The sequence below is a fragment of the Mchenga conophoros genome, linkage group LG3 (genome assembly GCF_057382185.1).
Source record: "Mchenga conophoros isolate Kocher_MC1m ecotype Shallow Benthic linkage group LG3, M_conophoros_male_GT1.1, whole genome shotgun sequence".
NCBI lineage: Eukaryota > Metazoa > Chordata > Actinopteri > Cichliformes > Cichlidae > Mchenga > Mchenga conophoros.
The window spans coordinates 48,382,165-48,402,588 of NC_140528.1; the positions used below are offsets into that span (position 1 = coordinate 48,382,165).

Here is a 20,424-nt window from a genome sequence, read left to right on the forward strand (position 1 = left end):
GCACCAACTGTCATTCAGAACAGCTGGTGCGCATCAGAATGAAATTCGGGTGCATTTACTCGTCATCACACAGTGCAGACATTGCTGAGACTGTTTAACCAGTGCTCATGTGTTTGGTGACCAGTCTAACTTCTTAGTTATCTGTACCCCCAGAAAGTTGACACTGCTGACTACCTCCACAGCTCAGATGTCAATCATTAGTGGAGAATAAATGGACTGTTTTGTCCTGAAGTTGATGATCAACTTCTTGGTCTTCTTGACATTCAGGATTAGATTGTTGACACTGCACCAATCGTTTCACATCCTCTTTAAGATAGATATATGCAGTCCATAATGAGACCCACCACTGTTGTGTCATTTGCGTTCCTAATCATGTGATTAGAGGAAGATGTAGCGCTGCAGTCATGTGTCAGCAGCGTGAACAGCAGAGGGGCTCAGTAAACAGCCCTGATGGGAGCCAATGGAGAGACAGGTGGAGCTGAAGATGCTGTTAGTGTACGGCATACAGTGTACAGGAAAGTGTACAGTGACTCGACTGTACACTGTGTTTGTTTTTTCCTCCGAAACAATAAGTTCCATTGGAGTAGCCTTTCAACACCTCTCTCTGTCTCTCGCTACCAAACAACTCGACCCAGACAACAAAGTAAAGCTAGTTTTCGGCTAAGAGTCCAACACAGAACCCGACGTATTAGCCAGAGGTCCCTTTACTATGGTTCAGAGCCGTGGACCCGTTTCTTATACGCGCGGAATAGTTTTCTATATGAGATCGTATGGGCTCAAAATGTGGTCATAAATATTTTGTACTTGTAAAAAAGATTTGTATGTGTAAAAAAGATTTGTGTGTGTAAAAAAGATTTGTATGTGTAAAAAAGATTTGTGTGCGTAAAAAAGATTTGTATGTGTAAAAAAGATTTGTGTGTGGACTTAGCCAAAAAAACCCTGCAAGTTACAAGTACGGATTTTGACCCTATTTTTCTTCCTTTCATCTGATTGGTCAATGTCATGTCAATCACAAATGTAACAATCCAATCAAAGAACAGATGGGTTTGGCTGTCGGAGGGGCGCTTTTTTGAACTGCAGGTCCTTGAAGGGTGATGCAGTTTGAAGTTGGAGGATCGCTATATAAATATCCGATAGCAGCTAGGTCCCCTAACTTTCAGTAGCTGTTGAAAGGAAAAAGTTGTGGTATATCAGTGGTTAGAAATACCATTATTACTTTAGGATTAGTTTAACAAAAAGTCAGGGCTGACCCAGGACCATTGCTGTGAGTCACAGTGCGCAGCATAAAAGTCCTTTCACATCGGATGCAGGATGTGCTGCTAATGCTAACTGCTAACTAAAAGCAAAGGATCCAGAATTTGTTACGCTGGCTGCTGGGCTCTGTGGGTTTTTGCAGCAGCTCTACCTGTACTAGATGCACCTGCTCCTTGTCTTTTCTATCTCTGACTTTATGTCCTCTACAAGAGTTTGTTTTTTTTGCTGGTTCTTCAAATGTTCAATAAAAACATGTATGCTAATTCATAACAAAGAAAGCTTTGTAATGAAGACTGTCATTTCCAAAACACTGCCCGCCCCCACCCCACGGTCCGCAGCGCTGTTGAAAAGGCTGTGGAAGTCCCTGTATTAAACACGTAGACCTGTGACACAAAAATCACTAAACTCGGACGACCACAGACTGTTTTCCTTCGTGGTGATGAAGGAAAACGCTGGGTTGGCATGTAAAAGGGCATTTATTCCCTTCAAAGACCTGCAGTTCAAAAAAAGCGCCCCTCGACAGCCAAACCCATCTGTTCTCTGATTGGATTGTTACATTTGTGATTGACATGACATTGACCAATCAGATGAAGGGAAGAAAAATAGGGTCAAAATTCGTACTTGTAACTTGCAGGGGTTTTTTTTCTAAGTCCACACACAAATCTTTTTTACACATACAAATCTATTTTACGAACACACAAATCTTTTTTACACATACAAATCTTTTTTACACGTACAAAATATTTATGACCACATTTTGAGCCCATAAGATGGCTGCTAAAAGTGCAGCCTTACATGATGTCCGCCTACTGTTACTCATTTATAATAATTTTTAAAAATCTAGTTGGTGTTAGTATGGCGATTAACCTTCAGTAATAGTAATAAATCACACAGCAATAGTACATTCATGTAGTTGTAAAATGCATGATAATATATTAAGTAATCCAAAGTATTCAGAATACTTTACTCTCATTGAGTAACGTAACTGACTACGTTACAAAATACATTTTGAGGCATGTATTCTGTAGTGGAATACATTTTAAAAGTAACTTTCCCAACACTGAACTTAAATCATAACAACAGTTGTAACATCTGAATATTACAAACTGCAAGACTGAATAAACCTGTAAATATTTAGAATGTTATGTAAAATGAAAAATAAATAATTGTTCCTATTTATGTTTTTAATGCAGTTCTTATTGCGTTGGTGGCAGGTAATCCATTCTGTTAAACTAAAGTACAGCAAGCACAACTATTATGGCACAATATGGTCTTTGTGACAGAGAGGCTCATGCTTGACACATGGCAGTCTTGGGGATAGTCACTGAGGGACAGCATACAAGACGAGTGCCATTCCAGATCTTTCCATCACTCAGCAAGAAGCCTTTGGTTTTTGTTACTGTTACAGGAGGAGGAATTCTGGGGTCCTTTAACAGTGTGATGTGGTTTCCTCATCCTCACTCTCTCTCCTGGTAGAAAAGCAGGCTTCCATTCATGACGCTCAGCATCAGTGTAACGTTGCCTCTTCAGCTGATATTTCTTACAGTAGACAGAAGGCAAAGAGAGTCTGTCTAGTTAAGTATCTTTCTGCCATACATCAGTTCATAGGGAGAGAAGGAAGTGGTTACATGCAGTGTTGTCCCATAAACTTGAAGCCTGCTTCCATGGCTGTGACGGCTGGATTGCTGTCTGGATGCAGGTGCAGAGGTCACGAAGAAACCATTCAATTGCTCCATTTGCAGCTGGGCAGTAGACAGATGTTCTGCTGTGAGAGTTGCCTGTATTATGGAGGAATGAGTCAAATGCTTCAGAGGTAAACTGTGTACTTTTGTCTGTTACATTAATGTTCTCTGGGTTGCTGTGACGACTAAAGACAGACGAGAGGAGCTGAACAACATCATTAGTAGTAGCAGAAGGTGAAAAGGCAAGCTGAGGCCATTTGGAGTAGTAGTCAGTCGATGCACCAGCAGAGAGCTCTTAATCTTTGTTTTGTGTTCACAATCCTTTGGTGACTTTCATGTGCTACTGCAATCAATGTAGGTCTCACTGTACATGGTGCAATGAGCCTCTGAGAACATAATTACTTAGAGTTGAGAGTTCATTATAGATGTTGTAATAAGGTGCAAGTGATTTGATTGAGGCAGACAAAACACTTTGTATTTGTGAGAGCAAAGCAAGCAGTTCAGGTCAAGTTGAACAGGCAGAATGAAAATCAGCAACTGGAAGTGACGACATGGCAGCAGAAATTTGAGCTACCATTTCAAGATCTGCATCCGAAGTGAGATGTGAAGAAACAGGCAGAAGCAGACGAGATAGACAGTCAGCTGCATGACTCAGAGAACCTAGGCGGTAAATAACAGCAGACCAGCAGGTGATACTCATTCTCGCCCTATGAATTCCTTTGGTGCTCAGCAGCATTGTCAGAGCTTGGTGGTCTGTCCTCGTGAAACATCAGCCTCACAAATATGTTCTCCTTTTCTCTGCAGTCCACACACAAGAAAGAGCTTCTTTTTCAACAGTAGAAAACGTTTGTTCTGTTGCAGACAGTTTGGGGGAAGCAAACGCTGCAGGTTTCTCTGTGCCATGTGGTGGAAATTTCTTTATTCTATGTATTGATCACATTTTTTAACCATATCACTTTAGTAACAGTTGTATCATTTTGTCACTTAGGTTAGCTTCACAAACGTGTCTTATGTTCTATCACATGTGTTCTACACACACACACACAGCGGCCGCGGCAGTAAGTCAGAGACGTTCAGGTTTGTGGGGGGTTAGATGATAGATAGATAGATAGATAGATAGATAGATAGATCATCTGTGGAAGAAGGGAGGCAACAGCTCAGTGAAAAACAGTCGTAAATGTCTCTCCTTGAAGGGAAGGTGAGATGAGGCAACATGTAAGAGTTGTGGAACATCTTTGTGTCTGTGTGTATATAAGATGTGAGAGCGGCAGCCATCATCAGAGAGGACCCTGGTGTTTGTCTACAGCAGTGGTTCCCAAACTTGTTTTTGGTAGGCCCCCCTTTGTTTTACAAGAAAATTCTGCCTCGTTCGGAGGCATGAGAGTTGTTTTTCAGAGTTGTTTCACTTTATGCACACAGTCAATATCTGGGCAGCAGGGATGCAGGAAGCAGGTGATGTGTTTGTAGAGATCATAGAAGCAGTAGGAGCAGCAGGTAGAACAGTGTTGCCTAAAAGGGTGATGTTCAGCCTAACACAGGAATTATTTTCTTTGTGTATGTAACCGGTTGAAGATCAGGTGGTTGTAGTGGTGTATCGCTGAAGTGCTCTTTCTATGGTCTTAGTTTGTTGAACTGCAAATTCCGTTTGTGTTGCCAGTGTAGCAGCTTTATCCAGAGTCAATCAGGTCTTTCTCCTAAATAAATAAATAAATCCTATATGTCATTTGTGCATAAGAGAAAAGCATAAAGTACTAAAACAACATTGTTTCTCTTTTAAAAACGGTGATGTTTCTTCGTCCTGTCTGCAGCTGGAAAATAAACTCAAGGATGAGGAAAAGAGGGATGAAGAAACAAAGGAAAAAGTCAAAAAGATACTTTTATGTTTTTACATTTAATTCTGACATTGATGCTGTTAATTTTTACCAACAAACACAAAACAGTTGTTTCGTTTTATAAATCAGATTTTATAAATGTTATATTTTGTGTGTGAGTGTGTTTAAGTAAAATCTGCTTTTATTTTTGGAGACACTACATTCAAAATCAAATATATCCTTTGGGCCTTCATTTATTTAAATTATTTAGATAATTCAAATAAAACATTTAAATAAATAAATCGTTACTTATTTATATGAACCAACTTATATTTCCATAATTCAGCTCTTATTTAAAGCTTTAATGACTCTGGTTGTGTTTGTATTGTGTGAACATTTCTTCCTTCTGCTCTTTCTTCATGTAACATTTCACATGAATACTGAAACCATCAATCAGCTCAAGCAGGAGAAACAAGCAGCAGAGAAACTGAAGAATCAGTTCAAGTCCAAATGTCACGAGGTTTGTTCTTCCACTGTAAACATTTTTAATATGCTGACAAAATCCTCTTTATCTCTGTATTGTAAAGAGTTATGAAGGAAACTTTAGATATAATTTTGTTTATTTGACACCAAATTTCTAATTCATTCAAATTCTCTTATTTCTATATAAAACTTAATTTATTAACTTTTTGTGAATGAATGTGTGATTGCATTGTGTAATCACACACATGTGCCTTCCATTGTTGCAGTTGCAGAGTAAGGAAGGACAATTATTTTGTTTATTTGTTGTCTGTTAAAGTATTTCTATACATAAACATGTTGCTCACAGTGTGAAACCTCATTAATTTTGTCACTTTTATCAACAAAGTGCTGCAGAAACAACAACATCTGTCTGTCTTTCTGACAGATGATCAACTCTGAGAAGGAGGAAATCATTCAGAAGCTGATGGAAACATTTCCTACACTGGACTCAAAGGTCAGTGAAAGCATCTCTCAGCACACAGAGGTAAACATGGACACATGTGATGCTGTCATCCTCCCAATGATCACAGACCTGTGCACTTATATTCCTGCAGTTTTGTCCAGCAGCAGTTTCTGTGTCATTAACCAAACACAACTTTGAAATCCTACCACTGCAAGATTGTTGACATTATCCCACAACACTTAATGTTGTTAGCATCATGCTACATCAGCTCGCTTATATTTACATCATACAGCTTTAATGTGACTGTTTGTGTTTCATTATTGTGTCTTAAACATAAACATTTTTTCCTTCTGCTCTTTCTTCATGTAACATTTCAGCTGCAGTCAGAGAAGATTACTGGAATCATCAAACAGCAGCTCCAGCAGGTGAAAGGCAGAGTAGAGAAACTGAAGAATCAGTTGGAGAAGAATTCTCCTGAGGTTTGTCTTTCAGTTGTAAACATTCAAAATGTGCTGACTCAACTCTCTTCATGAATAAAATGCACATCAATATTTACTCACCAAATCTGAAGGTCTGAAATATAAAAAAGAATCCAGGATGTATCCAAGTAAGAATATGTGCTGGATCTCAGGGTCTCATTGTCCTAACCCTCCCCACTCAGTTTAAGATCTGCATGTTCAGGCAGTCTACAGCCAAACATCAGTCACAGCAGAAATTTCTCTGCACAGAGATTTTTTGTATGTTGTGGAAAAAATAAATCAAAGTGATTTTCTGAGATTTTTTAAAAGAAAGTTGAAACCTTTGCAAAGGGATCAATACAGCATGAACAAGGTTCTTACAAGCAGTGACAAAGAAGCAAAATAATAACATCTCCTTTGAGACCGCTCTCTTTCCCAACGTGTAACATGCCAGCGTTTTGTCACATCCTGAGGCAAAAGGTTCTACAACAAACCTTCAGTGTCCCTATGATACGCTCCTGGTGGTAAGACACGATCCAGCTGTTTATTCCAGGCCTAACTCAAACCACAGCCTTAATCGTGTCAGACAGTGTTTTTCAAAGCGATGAAAAAGTAAAATAAATGTACATGTGTAGATTCATTCCACACGGTTCTCATGTTTCCAAACGTGTAACACACAGACATATTGGGTGGGCGAAAGCGCAACATACCGACGATTTGTCACAGTGTCGATATGTTACGCTTTGGGATAAGAACATGTTGCTCCTTTATGGCCATCGTGTGGATACAGTCTTTATCTGTTCAGTTGTAGGAAGCAGGATGTAGAACCTTCACTCATTCTTTGTTTAACAAACTTTAGCCACATACCAAAAGCACAATGAGGGTAAAAGAGGAGGAAACACTGTAAAACCTGCTCCACAGTAAAGTAGAAAGTTTGATTTTTTTATTTATTTTTTAAACTGAGGGCATTTTGTGCTGTTGAAATTTGAACTTATTGCTTATTAAATATTGACCTTATCACACACCTGATCAAATAGCATTAAGTGGAAGTGAGATTTAAAGTTTCTGTTTATTGTTACGTTTGATGTGATTAACTGTGAGTGAAGAGACAAAGACAGGAGTGAGAATCCTGCACATGTTCATTACATTAAAGATGCAGCTGGAACCAGATATTTACAGACACTTCAGAAAAAAAACATTTTTCTTTACTGTCAAACATCAAATCAGAGTAACATTTTTTGTTAACATATGTTTTGTATTTGTGAAATGTCCGAATAGAGAAAGATATTTGTTGTGGGTTTTTTATTACTTTCATCAGAGTCAGAAGCATACATGCACATCTTAGTATTTAGTAGAATTACTGTCAAACTGTTTCACTTCAGCCAAACGTTTCAGATTTCCTTCCACAAACTTTCTCAATAGTTTTCTGGAATCTGGGCTCACTGAGAGACAGAACTGGTGTAACTGGGTCGGGTTTGTAGGCCTTCTTGCTGTCACTCACCTTTTCAGTGCTGCCCACAAATCTTCTGTGGGACTGAGATCAGGGCTTTGTGATGGCCACTCCTACACCCTGACTTTGTTGTCTTTAAAACACTTTGTAACTAATTTGGAGGTATGTTTGGGGTCATTGTCCATTCGGAAGACCAGTTTACATCCAAGGTTCAACGTTGTGGCTGATGTCTTCAGATGTTGCCTAAGCGTGTACTGTTTACGTTCCATCTGTTTTGTGAAGTGCATCAGTCCCTTCTGCAGCAAAGCAGCTCCACAACATGATGCTGTCGCCCCCACACTTCACAGTTGGGATGATGTTCTGAGGCTTCAAAGCTTCCTCCTTTTTCCTCAAATATAAAGTTTATCATTACAGTTCAGTTTTTGTTTGGTCAGACCTCAGGACATGTCCCAAAAGATTAAGATTTTTGTCCCCATGTTGCAAACTGTAGTCTGACTTTTTTATGATGGTTTTCAAATATGGCTTTTTCCTCCAAGAGTGACCTTTCAGCTCGTGGTACAGGACTCACTCAGTGACGCTGTTTTTCTAGTGTCAGTCAGCATCTTCACAAGGTCTTTTCCTGATGTCCTGGGTTTGTTTTGCACATTTCACACAAAAAAATTCCTCTTTTGGACTCAGAATCTGTCTCCTACACGAGCAGTATGACAGTTGTACGTTCCCATGTTTTTATACTTGTGTATTATTGTCTGAACTGATGAACGTGGGACCTTCAGTTATCTGGAAATTGCACCAATAGATGAGCCGCACATGTGGAAGTGCACAGTTGTTTTCCTGAAGTCTTGTTAGATAAAGACACAATAAACTTAGTGAATGAAAGTAATGAAAAAACATGTGTTCTTTGTCTTTATACTGACATTACACAAATACAAAAATATGTTAACATTTATTGATCTAAAACAAAACAAAAAAGTTTGACGGTAAAGAAAAAAGTTTTTTTATGAAGTGTTTGTAAATATCTGGTTTCACCTGTGCATTAAAGTATCCTTGTAAAAGCTGTGGTTCTGTTTAAATCCTTAATTATTCTATAAAATTCACATTGACAGAAATAATAAAGGTTTTTTTCAGGCATCAGAGTCTACAATTTATTGTCAAGGTCATAACCTGGAGCACCAACACTCATTTGTTGTATTTAAATAAAGTGCTGATGAAATAAATTGACTTTAGTTTAGTGAGTTTGTGACCGTAATTAAATTAATCATTAAAATAACTGCACCAATCGGATTGAGTAAGAGGACACAATAGTTAAAACATGTTGCTCACAGTGTGAAGCTTCAATAATTTTGTCACTTTTATCAACAAAGTGCTGCAGAAACATCAACATCTGTTTTTCTTTATTTCTGACAGATGTTCAAATCTGAGATGGAGAAGGATGGAATCATTCAGAAGATGCTGCAGACACTGGACTCAAAGGTCAGTGAAAGCATCTCTCAGCACACAGAGGTAAACATGGACACATGTGATGCTGTCATCCTCCCAATGATCACAGACCTGTGCACTTATATTCCTGCAGTTTTGTCCAGCAGCAGCTTCTGTATCATTAACCAAACACAACTTTGAAATCCTACCACTGCAAGATTGTTGACATCATCCCACAACACCTAATGTTGTTAACATCATGCTACATCAGCTCCCTTATATTTACATCATACAGCTTTAATGTGACTCTGGTTGTTTCATTATTGTGTAAAAAAAACTCCAGGATGTGAAACAAGCAGCAGAGCTGCTGAAGGCTGAGCTGGAGTCCAGAAGTCGTGAGGTTTGTGTTTCCATAAACATTATGAATTTGTTGACTGAATTTGTAGAATCAAAGTGCACACCAGTATTTTTCTACAATATGTGTAGAAAAAAATTCTAGGCTATATTTATTTAAGAACATTAAAAAGTCTCTCTGCATATTATTAGTGAGTTATTATTAGCATATGACAAAGATTCTATGATATGCATATTATCACAGAATCTTTGGATCTTTGAGTTTAAACGTGTTGAGACAGTTTACAACCAGAAAACTGTTTCTGATAGAATGAAGAGTAGACTGATATATGAAATATTCCTTTATTGGGGGAGAAAATCAAACCGTGTCATAACTGCTTTAAGTCATACAGAATAGATATCAGAGCCTTAAACACAGTCGTAAATTCCCACAGTGTGCACTATGTGCTTCGAATATTGTGTGTAGGTTTTGTTTCATACAGATCACCACAAAACATGTTGCTCACAGTGTGAAGCTTCAATAATTTTGTCACTTTTATAAACTAAGCACTGCAGAAACATCAACATCTGTCTTTCTTTCTGACAGATGATCAAATCTGAGAGGGAGAAGGATGAAATCGTTACGAAGCTGATGAAAACATTTCCTACACTGGAAACAAAGGTCAGTGAAAGCATCGCTCAGTAAGTAAAAATAACACGATTCTAGTTCATCTAAACCTAAATCTATGTTAACTGGAAGTAGAGTTTAGTCAACAGTCCACAACTGATTCTCTTCATAGCTGGATCACCCAGATTAAACTACTTGGTGTTACTATAAATCACCACCTCATGGTCTCAGCATAGAGACTGTCATTAAGAAAATGAGACAGGCCATAGCTGTGGTTAGGAAATGCTCCGTCTAAATAAGATGTTATTAGTGCATGATCGAATAGATAATAAACGTTTTTAGCTTCCAGTACAAACTAAATTACACTTTGGCTTCTTTTTATTTATAAAGAAAGCAACACTGTTAAACACAACACATGTTTTCTCTGCTCAGCTGCAGTATCGTATGAAATACACAATCATGCTACACGGTGTGTAACAAACTGCAATTTAGAAATTCCTTGATCCAAAAGCAATTTTTAAAAAAAATCGTTATATTGAGAGCATATTTTAAGAGGAATAAACTGCTTTAAGAGGAATAAACTGCCTTATAACTGCCTTAGAGAACTAGCTACTATTCCTAATTTAAAAAATATAAAAATCTATTTACACAGTTTTTGATTATTGTAAATATTGTAAGAGGGTTTTTGATTTTTATGCATTGTGCACGAAGACCAGCAATCTCTGTTGTGGAAGCTAATGGGGTTCCTTATATTTAAGTAATAAATAAAATAAAAAACATGTTGTTAACATCATGCTACATTTCACCTGCAGTGGAAGAAGAACACTGATATCATCAAACAGCTCGTGCAGGTGAAACAAAAAGCAGAAGACCTGAAGAAACAGCTGCAGCTCCAAACTCATGAGGTTTGTCTTTCCATTTTTCTATAACTGAATAGAATAAAAGTGCACATCAGTACTTACTCACCAGCAGACTTTACAGTATAAACGAAAAATAAACAAATCTAAATCTAAGGGTCTAAATATATCATCCATACATGATCTTGAGGCAGTCTACAACCAAACCTCAGTCAGTGTCATGGTAAATTTTCTGTGGGAGGCAGAGTTGTGGACTCTCAGGCAAAACTGTGCTGGAAATTGTTTTATTGCTAAATTCCCAGAAAACAGTGACGTGAACATGAACTGGGAACTAACTCTTTGGAATACTACTACAGAAACTTTCTAAACAGACAAGACACACAGCTAGACAGAACTCACAACACCAAATAGATGAGACACATACATCATATACACAAGAGGACATCAGGGCAGAGAGGAGACACCCGGGGAACACAGCTGGACATGATGCACACAGGACAGGAGACTGAAATAAAATGGGAAACATGAGAAACACACACTGAGACACACTGAGTGCAAATGAGACGGAGAGACGTGACTGGGGACCAGAAAGGCAAATAAGCATGGAGACAAGACTGAGACACAAATAACAAACAGAACTAGACACGAGAGGACGGGGAACACAGAGGGAGGGCTTATTCTAACCTAAACACACTTAAAGCATAAAATAAATGAAACCAACATAGAATATTCAAACATTATAAAGTCCAGAGACCTGGAACCACTGTGTCACTGACTCAGGACCATGACAGTCAAAGCAGAAACTTCACTTCTGGTGTTTGTGATCATGCAGAGGATCAGCTGTGTTTCAGCTTCTCATTAAACTAAAGCTGCTGCTTCACTTTACATACATGATTTGTTGGCTTTGTGTGATGGTGCTGCTGTCGTAGGCTGATGGAGAGGAGTAAACGCTCTCCTGTTTAAAAGGATCGTTCCTGATCTGATTGTCATTCACATGTTAGAAGCAACAAGTTTCAGTTTTCCAGTTTAGATTTCAATCTGAAAAGTCTCCTGTTGATCTCAGTAGAGAGCATTTCTTCCTTCTGCTCTTTCTTCATGTAACATTTCACCTGCAGTCGGAGGAGAAAACTGAAACCATCCATCAGCTCCAGCAGTTGGAACAAGCAGCAGAGACCCTGAAGATTCAGCTGGAGTCCAAAAATCAGCAGGTTTGTCTTTTCATCATAAATATTCTGAATTTGCTGACTCAGCTCTTTATGAATTATTATGAATAAAATAATAGTCCAAATCAGTATTTACACACTAACAGACTATTTAGATAAATAAGTAAATGAATAAATAAATACAACTAAATTTAAAGGTGTAAAATATATTTTAAATACGAATTTAGAAGCTACACATGCTGCTGTTGATCTCAGTAAATAAACAGTCACCTTCCTCCCTATTCAGGGATTTTTAGATGCCAGTGAATACAAATGTATTTTACGATAAGATTTAAAAGATTGACAGTAGGAGTCTGTCTGATGTGTAGGCGTCGATTATTCCACAGTTTAGGAGCAACGACCCCAAACGCTCAATAACCTCTGTGAACCAGCTTTGACCTTTGTATGGTTAAATGCAAAAGATCATTTACTCTAAGAGACCTAGAAGGTGGTCAGACAAATACCTGGGAGCCTGTCCCTTCAGGGCTTTGTAAGTTAACAATAAAATTTTAAAATGAATTCTGAAGTGAAGGCAAGCACCGGGGAAATATGGGAAGTCGTTTAGTTCGTGTTAGAAGACGAGCTGCAGCATCTGGACCAACTGCAGCTGGTCTCCAGCTAGGATGTAATAAAAGCATGGATCATCCTTTCAAAGTTTTTAAAAGAGAAAAATGATTTCACCTCAGTTTAAAAAAAGGCCGCTGTAAGTTAACGTTGTAAGTTAACAATAAAATGTTCAAATGAATTCTGAAGTGAACAGTGTGCCAGTGAAGAGAGGCAAGCACCGAGGAAATGTGTAGTTCGTGTCAGAAGATGAGCTGCGGCATTTTGGACCAACTGCAGTCTTACAAGGCAGCTCTGGTCAACTCCAACATATAAGGAGTTACAATAGTCCAGCTGGGATGTAATAAAAGCATGGATCGCCTGTTCAAAGTTTGTAAAAGATAAAAAAATTTTCAGAGATAGATATAAGGTTGGAAAAAGACCCCTGGGCTAATCTGTTTTTTCAAATGCAAACTTTCTGTCAATTATAACCCCCACATTTTTGGCATGCAATTTTATAAAAGGTTCAATACTGTGCAGGTTAACAAGAGACGTGCTGGGATTGCAACTTGGTCCAAAAGTTATCACTTTGGTTTTGTTCTTATTAAAGTTAGAAGACATCCAGGCTTTAACTTCACCAAGACACTGAAGTAAGGGTTCAGGTAGGGCAGAACAGTTTCTGTTCAGTTGAAGACAGATCTGAGTGTCATTGGCATATGAATGGAAACATGTTATATTTTCCAAAAAATTAGACCTGGAAGCAGCATAAAAATAGATAATAAAATTGGCCACCACAAGTAAGGGGAGCTGAGGAAGAGATAAAATCTCCAAAGCTCACAGAGAAAGTCCTGTCAGACAGGTAAGACCTGAACCACTCTGATGGAATGACCTTGATGCTGCAATGCTCCAATCATGAGATGGAGATGCTGTGGTCAACAGTATCAAAGGCAGCGGTCAGATCCAAAAGCAAAAACAGAGCTGAGTCTCCTGAGTCAGTAGCTAATAAAAGATCATTAATAAGAACTTTTAAAATTGTAGTTTCAGTGCTGTGAAGAGGATTTAAACCAGACTGAAACCTCTCAAGAACATAGTGTCCATTTACAAAAGATTGCAGCTGAACAAATACAATCTTTCCCAAAATTTTTGATAGAAAAGGAAGCTTTGAAATAGGCCTGAAATTTGGGAGAAACGAGGACTCGAGATTAGGTTTTTTAAATACAGGCTGTACAACAGCATGTTTAAAACAGGCTGGCACAACAACTGTTAAAAATCCTTAAAAAAAAGAAAAAAAGAAAAGACATTAAAATTAAGATATTCAGTCTGAAGGTAAAGGTTCCATAAAACAGATGGACTCACCTGCCAGGCTTCGGTCACAAAGATTAGATGCAGTTCCTGATTAGTGAAGAAGTCCTTAAGAATGAAAGTTTTATTTGTTAGCGATCGAGCACTAACAAGACTTATCCTTCAATTCAATTCAATTTTATTTATATAGCGCCAAATCACAACAAAAGTCGTCTCAAGGCGCTTTATATTGTACAGTAGATACAGAGAAAAACCCAACAATCATATGATCCCTATGAGCAAGCACTTTGGCGACAGTGGGAAGGAAAAACTCCCTTTTAACAGGAAGAAACCTCCGGCAGAGGCTGTACACACTGACGCAATCTTGGTTTCTCTTAGACAAAGTAGAGAAATTTTATTCTATACAGTGTGTATCATTAAAAAAATAGAAAACCACCAATCAGACTGAGTACGGTTCACAGTGTGAAGCTTCAATAATTTTGTTGCTTCTATAAACAAAATGCTGCAGAAACATACATATGTCTGTCTTTTTTTGTGACAGATGATCAAATCTGAGAGGGAGAAGGATGAATTCATTCAGAAGCTGATGGAAATATTTCCTGCACTGGACTCAAAGGTCAGTGAAAGCATCTCTCAGCACACAGAGGTAAACATGGACACATGTGATGCTGTCATCCTCCCAATGATCACAGACCTGTGCACTTATATTCCTGCAGTTTTGTCCAGCAGCAGCTTCTGTATCATTAACCAAACACAACTTTGAAATCCTACCACTGCAAGATTGTTTACGTCATCCCACAACACTTAATGTTGTTAACATCATGCTACATCAGCTCTCTTATATTTACATCATACAGCTTTAATGTGACTCTGGTTGTGTTATCATGATTGTGTTTTAAACATGAACATTTCTTCCTTCTGCTCTTTCTTCATGTAACATTTCACCTGCAGTGGAAGGAGAATACTAAAATCATCAATCAGCTCCAGGAGGTGAAAGAAACAGCAGAGAAACTGGAGCAGCTGGAGAAGCAAAATCAGCAGGTTTGTGTTTCCATTATAAACATTTTGAATTTACTGAGCCAACTCTCTGTATGAATAGAGTAATTGCGCACATCAATATTTACTCACCATCAGACTGTACATTATAAATGAATCAATAAATCAAAATCTTAGCATCTAAATTATTTTAAAAAATCCCAGATATAATTAATTTAGCTTAAAAATTAAAAATTAAGCTTTTTAATTTAGCTTTTACTTAACGTTTATTTATTTTATGCTTATTTATCCTGTTATTCTATTTATATTATTAATTTAGGTTTTACCTAATATTTATTGATTTTATTCTTATTCATTTTTTATCTTCTTACTCTTCTTATATTTATATTGTATCCCATTCTTAATTATTTTATCTTTTTATAAAAGATGTATGTATCCATGATCGTTTATGTTAATGAGAGTGTGGGGAGTGAGTTGGAGGGCGAGGTGGGGTGGGCTGCCTTTAACCATGTAAAGCACTTTGTATGAAAAGTGCTTTATAAATAAAGATTGACTGATTGATACATGTAAGAAAAAACAGTGTGCATTCATATTCCCAAAAGGTTGATTCTGTTCATCTGGACGTAACGTTTTCAGTGGGAGAAACGTTTTGTCACTCATCCAAGTAACTTCTTCGTCAGCTTCAGCTGACTGCAGGCTTCCCCGACCTTATGAACAGTAGATTTATATAATCAATTAAAAAAATCAGCAGAACTGATGTGTTGTGGGAATTATATAATTTTTATATCATGTTTATTCTTCGATATCCTTTTTATTTAAGCATTTATTCAATTTATTAAACACACGTGTGGGAAGATACGCAGCACTACATTGTCAACACAGATCTCTGCTCAAAGCATACTTTTAAAATAGTTTTATTATGTCAGGGTTCACGCCCCTTTTTGCGTCAATAAAGAATATAAGTTATAATTAATGACAGTTAAACACGTTTCCGTGTTCAACAACATTTTACCCTATATGGCTGTCTCACCCTCCAGGTGTTTCCTGTCGACTTATTCATGGCATGCTTATCTTTAACACCTTCTGCATCAATAGTTGCTAAGCAAGCATAAAGCAAAATATGTTTCACCTTTGTGCATATTATTAGTAAGGAAAAAGTAAAAGCTGGTTTTATTTTTAGAAACTAAATTGAACAAAAGATATTTCCTTAGTGTTATTTACAAATATTAATTTATATTATCCAGCTTATATTTACATAATACAGATTTTATTTCTAGCTTTATTTAAATCCTATTGTGTTATTAATATTGTGTCTTAAAGGTGAACATTTCTTCCGCCTGCTCTTTCCTCATGTAACATTTCAGCTCCAGGCTGAGACAGATAGTAAAATCATCGATCAGCTCCAGGAGGTGAAAGACACAGCAGAGAATCTGAAGAAGCAGATGGAGTCCCAAAATTGGGAGGTTTGTGTTTCCTTTATACTCAATGAGAATTTGCTGACTCGACTCTCTTTGGTAATGCAGAATAGAACAGAATAGCCATATTATTGTCATTCAGAACATATACAGTTAGTGTCAGTATTTACATCAAACTGTACAATATAAATAAACATTACCCCTCCACACACTGATTTATTATTAATATTGTTATTAAACTGAAATGTAGAGAGTCCAGTTAGAGAAAACTTCTTGATGCAAAGATCCAGATGATCATAATGTCTCATTATTTTTGTTAACACTTTAGCACATCAACACTTAATTGAGCTTCATTTGCAAATATACTTCAAGACACCTCAGATAGTCTTTGATGAGTGTCTGGATCTTAGATGAAGCCATGTTTGATCCTTCTTCCATACAAAAAAGCAAAAAAGCATCAACAGCCTGCTTCAAATTATCCCACAAATTTTCAATGACATCCAAGTCAGGGGAATGTGGTGTTATTCTTCCACAGCACAGTTTCAATCTGTCTCATCTAAATGAGCTTTTATACAACCAGCGGTTCTGTTTGTGGTGTGAGTGCAGAAAGGCCTTCTTTTCATTACCCTCCCATACATATGTACAAATACAACACCAAGATGCTCTGCAGGGTTTTGGAGGTGATTCATTCTGACAGTCCGCTGCATGTGCAGCTCCTGTAATTTTCTTGGCCTGACCTGAGTTCAACCACAGCTGTGCCTGTGCTCTTCTATTTCCTGATTACTGTCCTTACAGTTGAAACTGAGTTCAAACCTCTGAGAGATGTTTTTGCAGCCTTCCCCTGAACCACAGTACTGACAATCTTTGTTTTCAGATCTTTTGAGAATTACTTTGAGAATCCAGTTCTGTCAGTGTTCAGTGTCAAAGAGAAGCACAACTTGAAAGTTTCCACCTTAAATACAGTTTGCAAGTGTTGCAAGTAATCAGTATTCAGTCAGTAAAATTACAACGATACCCAAATTGTTGCACAGCCAGCTTTTACAACTAACTCCATTCTGTACGTCTAAATACTGCTTCACTAAAAATAGATGTTTGTGAAACACTCCAGTACTCAGATGTGGGAAATGAGGAGGAAATGAAATGCATGCCACTGTTATCTTTTTGTTGAATGAAGAGTGAATATTTATGCAGGGAGAGAGGTTCCCAGATATTTTCATATGATTGTGCATTTCAAAACCTTTTAACATATAATTCAAAAACAGCTTTGCTGACACAACATAAAACTGAACAGATATGTATGTGTGCCTGCTGAAATTCTCACCATAGAAATATGAAAACTGCCCACATTTAGATTAAGTGCTTAACTTCAGAAAAATTCATTAAAGAGATAAAACGCTTGAATTGTCCCTTTTCTGTTTAAATCCTGACTAAACAGTCTCGACTTTACAGAGAAATCTCAACACTGGGTCCAGATCTGGTCCCCGTTCTGCCTGATGTCTGATGTAGAGGATCAGCTCTGTTCCAGCTTTTCATTCAGACAAAAAGCACTGTTGTTTCACTTACATGCATGATTTCTTTGCTTTGTGTGATGGTGCTTCTGTCATAAGTTGACAGAAACGAGTAGACACAAGAGGAAGTTTATTTTTATTATTTTATTGTTACGTTTGATTGGATTAACTGTGTGTGAAAAGATAAACACAAGAGTAAGACTATTGCAGATGTTCATTTCATTTAAACAGTATCCTTATAAAAGTTGTGGTTCTATTGAAATTCATAATTATTCTATAAATGTTGACAGTAATAAGAAATTTGCTATCAGATGTTAAAGTAAATGGGACCATTATTTGTTGTGGTTCAAGTTCATAAACTGAACTCAAAGTACACAGAGCTGAGTTGTGCCAACCCCAATAGTGAAGACTCAATATGAAAGTGTTGCTCAGAAGACAGATAAACATGGACTTTATGAAATTATGATGCTGATATGATTTGTTTGATGTGACCAAGCTGCTAATTTTTGACTTTTTATTGAGAAACAAGAAACACAAGTTCAAAAATACCCCATAGCACAGTAGTGTTAGCCCCAATACTTTTAGTTATTGATTGATGAATTGATTTATGTAAATTGGATCAGTGTAAGAAAATTGATAGATGGGAGGTTTTTAATTAAATAACATTTATTGAAATTCAAATACACGAGTTGTTTTAGTCATATTTTTCTATAAGCAGGCCTGAAAAATGACAGAAAGCACTCACAAAATGTCAACGCATGAGACTTTTTTCATGTCTTTTAATGTGCAGTCAGAGAAAAATGATTCTATAATTAGCATCAGCTTCATCAGGACAAAGAGAAGACGAGATGCTGAGAGGAAAATGTAGGATTTGAGGGACCAGTTAAACACTTAAAAATAACATGTGTTCTAAAACCTTTGACTGGTGATCTACATAAGAATGACAGCTGTTTTACTACATTAAGAAATAAACTAATCTAAATAAATTAGGATATTGCAAAAGTAATTAGAAATATATTTCCATTAAAAATATACTGATGTTTTCATTTCTCTCTGCTATTTGGAAAAGATGCTCCAGGCTGAGAAGAGGAAGAATGATGAAAGTGACAGAAAACTCAAAGAGGTAAATCTTTTTACCCAAAGCAGTTCGCTGCTGTCGTCTCTCTTTTATCTCTTTGTATACAATACAAATTTGGAATTTCTTCACAAACATTAATTTTCCAGCACAAAAACATATTTCAGTTCATAGCTGTGATCTTTTTCTTCATCTCTCTTTAGTTGGTAAAGCAGCTCGAGGAGAAGAAGAAGAAAACTGAGAAAAATCTCAATGAGGTAAATCTTTGTCACCCAAATCAATCACCTGCTATTATCTCTGTTTTCTACATGTTCAGGTTACAATCACACATGAGAACAAACCTCAGACACCAAATAACTGTTAGAGAAGCTCAAGTTTGTTCTCACTGTTTTCAAACTTGAAACTTAAAAACATCCTCAATCACTTTATATTTACATAACACGTTTTAATTTATTTTAAACAGATTTTTTTTCTTTAGTGAAGTTTGTGATTGTATTGTTATATCATGTCTTATAAAAGATCACGTCTCCAGTCATGTGTCCTCTCACCTGCTGTTGGAGAAAAAGTATTCAGACTTAAACAATCAGCTCTAGCAGGAGAAAAAACTAAAGTCCAGAAATCAGGGATTTTATCTCTCTGTTATAATCCTGCTGAATTTTCTTCTAAACATAAAAAATGCAAAAATGTTTAAAAAAAAAAACAAATGCTGAAAGTCATTAACTTGGATATTTAGCACACAGAAAATAAACATTTTAATTCCAGTTCATTATTTTATCTCTGAGCGCACTCTCAGTGTTCTTGTCTAAGGTGACGACTGCACATTAGGTTTATGAATCTTTAAACTGGATCCATTTAAACAATAAAGGCCCCACAGTCTGATAGAGGAGACATTGCTCACACATCAAAGTGAATTTAATTTGACTGAACAGATATTCTTGCTGTGTGACTTCTAATTGCTGCAGTGTAAAAGAGACTCAGCAGTATTTATACGTTTTTTTGCATCACACAATTAATGGATGCACACTGATCATTCAGTAGTTTTAGTAAGGTACGGTTTAACAGCTCACACATTTAAAATGTATTTGGCAAGAAGAGATTGTAAGGAAACTTACAAGATACTGTAAATTAAACAATCAGAGGTTTTCAGCTGATTTTAAACCAAATCTCAGATCATAACCTGTTTATGGGATCAGCACAGGTTACCATAGTGATTAACCAGGTAAAAAGAGAGAAACCTCTGTGACACAGAAAACTCTGACTTTAATGTAGACATGAAATATTAAACTTTGGAGCCATCCTCTCAAAAACTGCAGACAGTGTTTAAGCAGATTTAACTCTGTTTGTGATGCTGGAGTTAAGGAATAGGTGTTCTCACTTATAGTTTGTTAGACCATGTGTAGATCCATCTTGTACAAGTACAATATTACCAGTTTGTTTGGTTGGTTGGGGCTAATAGACATTAGTTTGTGTTAGCTAACTAGTGAAAAAACCTAACTACTAATCAAACTAAGACGGCACTTTTGTACTGCCCATAGCTGCAGCAATGAGATTTATGTTTAGAAAAACAAG

The 20,424-nt window shown here is 37.0% G+C and overlaps 1 pseudogene across 1 annotated transcript in view; it reads left to right on the top strand.

Annotated features, from left to right (window-relative positions):
* The window catches only part of LOC146579121 (uncharacterized), a 59,252-nt pseudogene that overhangs the window by 36,921 nt on the left and 1,907 nt on the right, over window positions 1–20,424 (top strand). Inside the window, exons 17-29 of the transcript XR_014890295.1 lie at window positions 5,205–5,267; window positions 5,655–5,723; window positions 6,050–6,151; window positions 8,985–9,050; window positions 9,340–9,396; window positions 9,937–10,011; window positions 10,770–10,862; window positions 11,930–12,022; window positions 14,403–14,477; window positions 14,813–14,902; window positions 16,222–16,320; window positions 18,850–18,903; window positions 19,059–19,112. The product of XR_014890295.1 is annotated as an uncharacterized LOC146579121 (transcript). The remainder of the gene's footprint in view (window positions 1–5,204; window positions 5,268–5,654; window positions 5,724–6,049; window positions 6,152–8,984; window positions 9,051–9,339; window positions 9,397–9,936; window positions 10,012–10,769; window positions 10,863–11,929; window positions 12,023–14,402; window positions 14,478–14,812; window positions 14,903–16,221; window positions 16,321–18,849; window positions 18,904–19,058; window positions 19,113–20,424) is intronic.